We start from the raw sequence: 10268 nt of genomic DNA, 5'->3' as shown, positions 1-10268 counted from the left end.
CCTTTGTTCCTGCAAAGCTCTTCACACTGTCCCCACCCTCTGGAGTCTGCCTTTCTCCCAGTAACCAGGGGCTAGGGGAGGCAGGGGAGGAGGACCCTGAACTCACTCCACCCCTCAATTCCAGGGGAAGGGGGGGGAGAAAAGGGAGAAAAAAAATCGAATCCCCCCCTCATTAGCCAGAAAGGAAGCGAAAGGGGATAATTATAATTAAAAGCAGACAGCTGTGGATCTCATCTTTTATGTTGCTCCAGGCCTCCTCCCACCTCTGCCACCATCCCCCAAACATCTGCACGGCTCCCAGAGCCCGGAGCAGGCGAGGAGGCTGAGGTGTGGGGGCAGCTTTGGGGAAGGGGGCCCCATAGCCAGCACTTTCTTAAACATCTCAACAGGCCCAGCGTAGGGAGGTGGCCTCTTCCCGTGCCCCAACCTGCACCCCAAAGTCCGGGCCCATCCGAGGTGAGGGCATTCAGGCAATAACTAATTGAATGATTTGGGGGAAATCTTTGATTTTCCTAAAACCAGTAATAATTTATTCATAATAATATCAATACAAAAAATTACATATAACCCAGAATATTTTCTCATTCAGGCCGGTCTTTCCTCCTCCCCCGTCTCCGAACACTGGGGGGGCAGCCGAGAGCCGAGAGCCGGAAGAGCTAAGGGCTCCCAGGGCCATGTTATAACAAAGAGAAGCTTGTGGATTTAGGGGACACATAGATGCACACAGACACATACTTTATAATTTGGGGTGGTGTTGCTAGGCCTCGCTCTGCTATCCATGTATTTATAGAACTTGATCATAGGCCAGAACAGCAGGGTAATTATAGCATTATTAGCATATATGCAAATCAAGTAACCTATATACACTGAATGGAAGCAAATTATTATTTATTTCTCTCCCCCTCTCCTTCCCTCGTATCAGCTCGGGCTCCTCAGAGCGGCACACCAGCAATTATCTGACGCTGGCGGAGGGGGCCGCAGTCCTAGAGGAGGGGGCCGAGGGAGTGGGACACTTTGCTTGGTGTCATTCTGGGAAGGGTGGAGAGGGGCTCCGGGAGAAGTCTCTTAATTCACAAAGGGGGGGTGGGGAGAGCGTGGAGAGACAGAGACCTGAGGACAGAGGCAGCAAAGCTGTGAAGAGTGACAGAGACAGGGAGACGGACCCCCAGGGCCCAGGAGCCGAGAAGCAGCAGGGCCGGGGCGTGGGGTGGGGGCGGGGGGGGGATGGCGGGGGGGGGCGGGGCGCGAAGGAATCCAGGCTGGGAGAGAACACCCCCGCCGGCTTCTCTGGAGGGAGGGGGCAGCATGGGCTCTGCAGGTGCGTTCGGTCGCGGGCATGGGGCCGGCCGCTGTCCCTGCTGCCACCCTGCCGGGAGCGCACCCCACCCCCAAGCCCTCCGCCCTGCTTGCACCACCTAGTAAATAGTCACAGGATCCACGCAGAGGCGTTTGTCCCTGGTGTCATATTCCCGCTGCTGCCTGGTGAGCGCACACGGGGGGGGGGGGGGAGGGGGGAAGGGGGGACAGAGGCGGACTCCAGCCCCTTCCCCTCCCCCTGGGTGTCTGTCACTGTCTTCACTGTTGGGCTCTCCACCTAGATGTCGCCAGGTGCCTGGGGCTCCCTTCTCACACCCTGCCTTCTCTTACCCAGACGTTATTTCCGCCACATCTGGGGGTGGGAAGTGGGACCTGACAGGACTAATTGCTTTTCCTTCATATTCTTCGCAGGACTTGCCCTGCTGACTTGGGTCCCTCTTCCCCTGCCTGGCCAGGTGGGATTGCACTGGCCCTTGGCCGCGGGTTTTAGAGCCTCACCCATGCCCTTCCCTCTGTTCCACTCAGAAGAGGCCTCCAGCCCCTCCCCTGTTCTGTTCGAGGGGCCCCACAGGCCTTGTCATGTCCTTAGAGATACTTGCCTCCCCACCAAGTTGCCAACGTCTCCCTCCAGGCACTGCTCCCAGGGGGGCCCTCCAGCCGTCTCAGCCTCAGTAAAGCGTTGCCCACCTGGGGCAAACTTCACTGAAGGCCATACTGGGGGGCAGGAGGGTTACCGACAGAAACTGCGGCCAAGTCCAAGGGCCCAGACTGTTCTTGAGTGGTATAATGAAGAAGGGGAAGGGTCCTTGAGAGACAGAGAGAGACCCCCCTGAGAGACAGTAGCCGAAGGACTGAAAGAAAACAAACTTTCAAGGCTGTACTTGGATTTTTGCACAAACATGAAAATGCGCTATCACATAAATACACAGACACCAGCAAGAGGATGGGCTTTATCACCAGTGACCTCCACATCCCCAGAAGACGTTCGTGCTTCTATCTGCTCCTGGGTCCGGCAGAGTTTCTCTGTGGCCCTATAATACAGAAGAGTAACGCACTGAAAGGCAGCCAGAGAGAGGGACCGAGAGAGGCCGAGAGCGAGATCTACAAGAAAGGCACTGGGAACCCAGTCAAGGACAAGAGAGTGACAGCCAGCCAATCCCAGGGGCCAAGCCTGCCCTTCTCTATCCCACCCAAGAGACCTGGGACGTGGCCCTTCCTCCTCCCTGTTTCTCCTCCAGGCTCAGTCCAGAAATCAGTGAACGGTGAACGGATCTGCAGCTGCATCAGGCACATCCCCCCTGCATGCATCTGATGATGTTTGGACAATGGATTCCGCACCCCCCCCATACCCCAGGGCTGCCCCGGGGAGACCCGGCTTCAGGCAGGGACTCCCTGGGATTTCTCTTTCTCTATGCACTTCCCCACTTCTGTGGCTCTCACGTACAAGAACTGAGCTCCAAACCTAGGGAGTCCTGTGTGTGCACATAAACATCTCCTAGCCCATCTTCTCTCTTACAAAATCAATGTCCCTGGCAATCCAGATGGACATCTGCAACCACACACTGCCTGCCTCGTGCCCGGTATGGTTGTCGGCAGCTGCGTGTGGAGCAGGTCCGGGTGTGACTTGATCTCATCGGGTTTGTGTTTCCATCCTGCACGGTCTTCGTGGACCGACACCTGCCTGTGGTCAGGCTCCGTCGTCCGCCACATGCTGCCGCAGCTGGGAGCGCCTTCCAGACCCAGGACTTCTGGGGCACAGCCCCGCTGGTCTTTTACCCTAGAGCTCATCCCCAACGCTGCCAAAATATCCCTTTTGTGTGTGTGATTTGAAAATAGATCTGATACATATGGTTTCCCCACAAACCAGCCTTTCCCCTCAGAGCTCCCATGGCACCCATCCCATCTGCCCTGGAAAGAGCCCCAGCCCTGGCCGCAGAGGTTCGGGCTAGCGTGCCCGTCGTGAGCTGGAGACAGAGTTTCTACTTTCCATCCCCCTAGGTGTGTATTGGTACCTATATTTGTATACATATGTTACTTTTATTCCTAGAACCACACACATCTTTTCTGCTCCTTTTCACACAATGATGGTCTCTAAGTGGGCAGCTGGCCGACACCAGCCCTGTGCGTGGTACATGCGGCTGGGAATCCTCCCTGGCATTCGGATCGCGTGCCTGATACTCTAACGCGGTGCCATTTTCTGGGTGCCGCGCTGGCTTCAGTCCTCCGGGGCTGATGCTCATTTCTGGGGCTCCCGCTCTCAGATTTAGGCCGGATCCCTTAGCTACACAAGCACCAGTGTTCCCACCTTGGGAGCCCCTACAGCCTTAGTGGAGGCAGAGGTGCTGAACTCCCATGGCTGCGCATCCGGCCAGGCTGCGCCCGCGGGGGACACCAGGCAGGCCCCCTTCCCACTGCGATGTGGCTGCGGAGGGTCACACTGCGATGGGCCGAGTTAGCGCTGAAATCCCCCTGAGCTGCCGAGTGCGTGCAAGTAGGTTCGTGCGCCTGAGTCCTGTCTATCTGCAGCGTGCAGTGATGTGCGCGCTGGCTGGTGCGCGCCTACCGGTCCCTTCTGCGTCCATTATGTGCCCGCTCCGCGAGGGTGGTGTGTTCTTGTGCTTTGAGGCTGCGCGGGTGACATTGGTTGATCTCGGTGTTTGCCCGTGCGTGTCTAGGGGCCCCTGAGTGCCGGCGTGAACCGTGGGCCTGTCCTCCCCGCCTGCCCGGGGCCAGGCCGGGCCAGCCCAGGCGGGAGCACGCCGCGCGCCCCTGCTCCAGTCGCGCTCTCCGGGCGCCGGCGGCTCGGCTCCCGCTTCCCACCAAGTCCCGGCCCTGGGGCTCCGCGCGGGGGCGGGGCGCGCGGTGGGGCGCCGCTCTTTCTGGGGCGCACGGCCGCGGGCGCCCGCGGAGGACGGGACAGCCGAGGCGACCTGGGAGCGGAGAAAGAGAAAGGGAATCGGAAACAGAGAAGGAGGAGAACAAAATCCATTTGAAAAGGAAGCAAACGTTAAAACAAAAGGGATAAAATAACACTAAATGAAATAAAAGGGAAACATAACAAAGATCTTTAAAACGTTAAATTAAATGATAGGAAGGGCAAGGTAATAAAATGGAAAAGAAAAGGCTTCAAGGCGCCCGAGGGGAGGGGCCGAGACGCGGCGAGGTGGCGTTGGAGTTGGGGGGCTGGGGGAAGAGGGGGAGGGTGGTGGCACGGGATCCGGGGGGCTGCAGGAAGCCGGGGAGCGTGGGAAGCGGGGGGCACGGGATCCGGGGGGGAGCTGTAGGAAACCGAGGGGCGCGGGAAGCGGGGGGCTGCAGGGTCGGGGGGTTGCAGGACCCGGGGGCTGCGGGAATCTGGGGACGCGGGAGTTTGGGGGCTGCAAGAAGCCAGGGGTCGCGGGAAGCGGGGCGGGGGCGGGGCACAGGATCCGGGGCCGCGGAATCTGGGAGACTGCAGGAAGGGGGGTGCTCGGGAAAAGGGGGCCGCGGGCAGCCGGGGTAGGGGGGATTCAGGGACGGGGGCGCCTACGGATTCGTGGGGAGCGGGAACTGCTGCGGGAAGCGGGGGGGCACGGGATGGGGAGCCGCGGGAAGTGGGGTGGATGCAGGATGGGAGTGCTGCGGGATTCGGGGCACTGCGGGAAGGAGGAGGCACGGGATCCGAGGCGCTGCAGGAACCGAGGGTCCCGGGGTCCCCGGAGCCGTGGGAAGTGGTTGCCGCGGGGTCTCCTCCGCTGGCCGCCCGCTCCCCGGACCCGGCTCGGGCGAACAGCCGGCTGGAGGCCGTGCAGTGCCTCCTCCCCTCCCCCCACCTCCGCCGCCGAGCCCATCCCCGGGGGGAATAAAGCCTAGCACGACCTCCCTCCTCCACTGCCAACCCCCAGGCTCAGTCCTCCCTCGAATTCGAGTTTTTGGCCGCCAGGCCCTTGTAGACGCTGTCTCCGGATTCACGGCGCCAAGCGGAGGCTCGCGAAGCCGGGTTCCGTGGGGCGCTTGGAGGCCGGGGGCCGTGGCAGCCCCAGTCCCCACCCGGCCCCGTTGGCCGTCAGCCCCAGGCGGGAAGGCCCGGCCGCGGTGCGGGGTCGGGAGGCTGAGGAATCGGTCACCGGAGAAGCTGGGGCAACGCGGGAGCCTGGCAAGCCGAGGCCGAGGAAGACCAGCCGGACAGAGCCAGGGGAGAAGGGGGCCCAAGAACCAGCGGCCAGGGGAGGAAGAGAGGCGGAGAGAAGGAGATCCAGGGAAATACGACGGAGGAGAGAGGGACCCGACCAAGGCGGTGGAAGGGCGCTGGGCCCCTCCCGGAGTCTGGCCAGAGGCCTTGCAACCCTCCCCCTTCTCCAGCGGCTCTGGGGGCCCCTTCCCTTTTCTTCCAAAGCTGCCCAGTTCTGCCCCTAGACCCAGGTTTCCAAGGGCGGAGGGAGCCAGGCGTAGACCACGTGGACCCTGTCTGTGGTTCTCCGGAGCAGGGAAGGGGATAGAGAGCCGGTGCTTTGCAGAAGCTCTAACATTCCAGGGCACAGAGCAGGGACCTAAGCGGGGACAGCCAGCCCAAGCCTCCAGACTGACGTGCAGGGCGTTCTTGGCAACTGAGAGGCTGGCTCAGTCCAGAGCTTCGCAACCTAACTAAGCCCCAGCTGACCTCAGTGTCAGGTGGCCACCTGGCTCTCGGTACACCTGGATAAATGCCTCCCAGCAGTCTCCTCCGCCTCCACCTCTGTGGGCTGCGGAGGGAGGGAGAGGGGCTGGGAGGGGTGGTGATGACCAGCCCAGCGGCCTTGGCCACACCATTGCGTCCACCCCTTTCCTCCTTGATGAAGGAAGGGTTCTTCCAGTGCAAAGGTGACCAGAGCCAGGAGGGAATGAGCCCAACTCAGATCTGGTGGGTCAGTCCTATTCCAGATTATTTTGGACTTCATCAGTAAATGGATTGTGTCTTAATTTGGGGCAGAGGATGAGCTAACCCGAGAGAAAACCCTTACCCCTTACCCGTGGGGGTGGGAGGTGAGGAGTGGGGTGCTCCCATGGGAGAAACCGGGGAGACCAGGGAGCGGGAGGGCCTCCCTGGAGAGTCCCTGCCGCGAGGTGAATATGCAAGCATTCTGGGGGAGGATCGATGTGAAGGCCAGGGGGCTCGGTGGAGGGGTGCAGGCTGTTAGGGGGAGCGTAGTCTGCAATGCCAGCCCCACCACTTAACTGGCCGTGTGACGCTAAGCCGGTTCCCTAAACTCCCGGATCCTCTCTTCCTAACAGGTACCGTGGAGAACAGGAAGCCTATTTCCCTGGGCTGTGAACTCAGTGAATGAATGTGCCCGCTGTATGCCCGCTTGGCCCTTCGCAGACAGTCAAGGAATTGTAGCTTTCCTCCAATTCGGGATTGTCCCGTCCACTTTGCGATTGTTGTACCGGGGGCAGAGGACAGTGGAGAGGGGGATGGGTGGTGGCAGCTTGCTACCTCTCCACTCTGCCTTCCTGGTTTAAGCAGTCTGCAAACCCCGGCGTCAGCTCAAGCTATCTCAAAAAATAAATAAATACATACATACGTTAGGGGCGCCTGGCTGGCTCAGTTGGTAGAGCAGGGGACTCTTGATCTCAGGTTCAAGCCCCACGATGGGCGTAGAGATAACTTTAAAAACAAAGTTGAAAAAATACACACATTACAAAGTGTCCATTTGTAAAAAATGTTAAAATAAAGTAAAATATATCTTAATACATTGGAATAGTCTGAAATAAAATATTGTACAAGTCGAATTCCTCCCGGAACCGCCCCCCCAAGTCACCTGCTTCATCTCTTACAGTTGAAGTTAATACGCTCAGAGGTGTTGGAATTTGTATTTGGAGTTGAGTGACTACCCTTCTACCTGTCCACCCTCCGGCTCCCCTCATGTATGTGCTTATTTTCAAAGAATTGTGGCTTCTGTGTATGGAAAAATGCATGTTTTGATTGTTTGTGTTTGAGCTTTGGATTCCCCCAAATTAAGTCTATGAATCTGTTACAGTTGCAATCAGACACCTGTTCAAGAACTACTGAAAGTTCTGGACACGACTGAAGTGTTGAAATGAATGAACAAGGTGTGCGGTAGTTAAACACTTCACGCATTTACCAACGTGCGCCGACCCCCTGGTACACTGAGCTTGAGTTTCAGTCCGGGCTCTGTCCGCACTGACCTGGGGCCCTCAGCAAGTCACCGACCCTGTCTACACCTGCTTTCCAAGTTTTCCGATGCCCTCCTCATTCGGTTGTTCGGAGATCCAAACGACCACTCTGAACATCCAAGTTTCTTTAGAAACTGCAGCTTACCATGGGGACGAAGATGTAGCACACAGGGCAGACAGCTTCTACGACCTGAGCTGCTGCACCAGCCCTCGCACGGACGAGGGCTCCCATATGCCCCCACCTCCACAGCCCAGATTCTCCAGATGGAGGGGCTCCTAGGCCTGGAGGCACTTGGGCTCTGGGGGACCGAGGTGAGTGAAGAGGGTGGAGGGCTGGGCGGAGTGGTTCATTATCACCCTATCTCCCCTTTCACATTTCTCCCCTCCCCAGCCCCTACTCCCCGCAGCGGCCTCCCATCCCCCTCTCTGGCCCAGGCTCTGCCCGGCTTCCCAGGGTGTGGAGCAGAGGGGTCCTCCTGGGCTGTGGGGCTGGGAGTGGGCAACAGACTGGAAATCCAGTGGGAGGGATACAGTTTGGATTCTAAGAAGAATTTCCTGCCCTTCCAAGGTGGGAGAGTTCATATCTTTCTCTTCACAAGGAAGAGTCGCCTTGAGCACCCTGGGAGTGGAAAGGGTCGGGGGGTGGGCAGGGGGTGGTAGCCAGGACCCTTCAGCCATCTCCTGAGGAGGGAGGAGGGAGACCGAGAGTAAGGAGCTCTGAGAGAGCACAGGGAGAGTTCTGATTTCTGTGCTCTCTCAAGAGGAGAGGGGCTGGCGCCGTGCAGCTAACGAACTCCTTCCCAAATTCTCTGTGCGGGGTTGGGCTGCTCCCAGAGGGGGGTCCTTTCTAACAAGGTGCCCCTGGGCCCTGCCCCTCCCTCCCCAGGAGCTGAAGCCGCCAAAGGTTCGTGGAATATAATGGATCATTTTCCAATTTACCAGGGTCTTAGAGATTACGCCGCTAATCCCATCAAAGACCATCTGCTTACATTGTCCCTCCTGAGCCAAAATAAATAGATCCTTTACTCCCTGCACTTCAACTCCTCTGGGGTATTGTCGCGGGAGAAAGTTCGACAAGGCCCATCCCATTTCCCCCTCCCTCCTGCTGCGGGATGGACAGAAAAGGAGAAAACAAACTTAGCTTGTCTGAAGGGTGAAAGGTCACGTATGCTCCTGAGCCGCATTCTTCTCGGGAGCCTGCGACGCTGGGAATCCGGGCGAGGGGCGGCAGGCCCGGGCCTCCGGGGATCAGCCCCCTGCCGGGTGTGGGACGAGTCGCTCAGCGCCCCCCCCCAACTCAGCCCCGACCCATTTTTGGTCTCTTTGAGTCTCTCCCACCTGGGACTGCTGGGGAGTCGTTACTGCAACGTAGCCTTCACCCCTCCCTGCAGAAGTGTGGGGACAGGACGTGAAGATGCACGTAAACACCAGTCGGAATCCAGCGAAAAGTCATTTATTCTATAGGCTTTTCACATTTAATGTCTTGTTGGTTATTACTCTGTCGCTGAAGGGGGCTTCACAAATGGGGGAGAGAGGCTTCAGGGGAGCCTGGCGGGGAGCTGTCGGCTGGAACCGGGAGGGCGTGCACGGCACATCCGGCTGGAGGCTTCAGACACCCAGGGAGACGCTGCCCCAGACCGTAAATGAGACGCGAAACAGGGTGAGGGAGCCAGGGCGGGGCTTCCCAAAAAGGTGGCATCTGAGCAAAGACTTACAGGTGAGAGGGTTCTTCAGGAGGGGTTGGGGAGAATGAATCATGCACGCAAGGAACAGCAGTGTCCGCCCACGGGTTCCCCTGCCTTGGCCACTGCCACCCCATCCTGTCCCTCAACCACCACTTTTAGCTGGTTTGTAACCCACTCAAGAACCTCAAGGGGCTATTACTTAAAAAAAAAAAAGAGTCTTCTCTCCTATTTGGGGGCACCTGGCTGCCTCCATCCGTAGAGTGCACGACTCTTGATCTTGGGGTCTTGAGTTCAAGCCCCACGTTGGGCGTAGAGCTTACTTTAAAAGGGGTGGGGGGGTAAAAGAACCTACAGCAGCCACCAGCAGCCCTGTCCTAAACTCCTAAGCTCCGCAGGGCCGTCTGCAGGTCTCCCCAGCTCTGCCAAACAGCTACCTGATTGGGACCGCTGCCCCAGACACACTCGGTCTCCAGAAGGGCACGTGCTTTGCTGTCGAAAAGCAGCAGGGTGACAGAAACAACACAGTCAGAGCCAGGCCCAGCTCTGCTGCTCGCGAGCGGGGTGGCCCTGGGTCTGGAGCCTCCAGTCCCTCATCTGGGAAACAGACGTGATGCCCACCTCACAGGACTGCTGCAAGCGTTCAGCGGGACAGCACACCGCTCCTGGCAGGTGCTCTGCTCGAAACACAGAGCAGGACTGAGCCCAGCGCCACAGAAAGCCTTTGCTCAAGAAATTCTGCAGCGGTGTATAAAGTATGTACACGCGTAGGGACAAAATATTCATTTCCTAGTTATAAGATTTGCTCACTTGGCAAGTGTTTGCTGGATAGCTGCACGTACAAAGCACTAAGGGACCCAAGGGGAAATGAGGAACAGGCCCTGATTAAAGAGTGCAGACAAGGACACAAATTGCTGGCATGCAGGACGTGATAGGTGCTCGGAAAATAAAACAGAAATTCTATGGAGAGAGAAAGAGATAACGTTCAGTTGGGGTGGTGTGGAATCAGGGCAGGTTTCATGAAGGAGGTGGTCCTCGAAGGATGCCTAGGCTCCCAGGGTGCAGAACATGCAGAACGTAGGGGAGAGCAGGGGACAGGAGCGAGCGCTCCTCACG

General features: G+C 58.3%; 1 long non-coding RNA gene across 1 annotated transcript; it reads left to right on the top strand.

Moving 5' to 3' along the window:
• The first annotated feature begins 2342 nt into the window (after positions 1–2342).
• LOC144382640 (uncharacterized) lies at positions 2343–6846 on the top strand. Its single transcript, XR_013450008.1, has 2 exons — positions 2343–3808; positions 6568–6846. It is a non-coding gene; the product is annotated as an uncharacterized LOC144382640 (long non-coding RNA).
• Positions 6847–10268: the final 3422 nt, after the last annotated feature.

Source organism: Halichoerus grypus, chromosome 7, assembly GCF_964656455.1.
Source record: "Halichoerus grypus chromosome 7, mHalGry1.hap1.1, whole genome shotgun sequence".
Classification (NCBI taxonomy): Eukaryota; Metazoa; Chordata; class Mammalia; order Carnivora; family Phocidae; genus Halichoerus; species Halichoerus grypus.
This window is presented reverse-complemented; position numbering and strand designations above follow the sequence as displayed.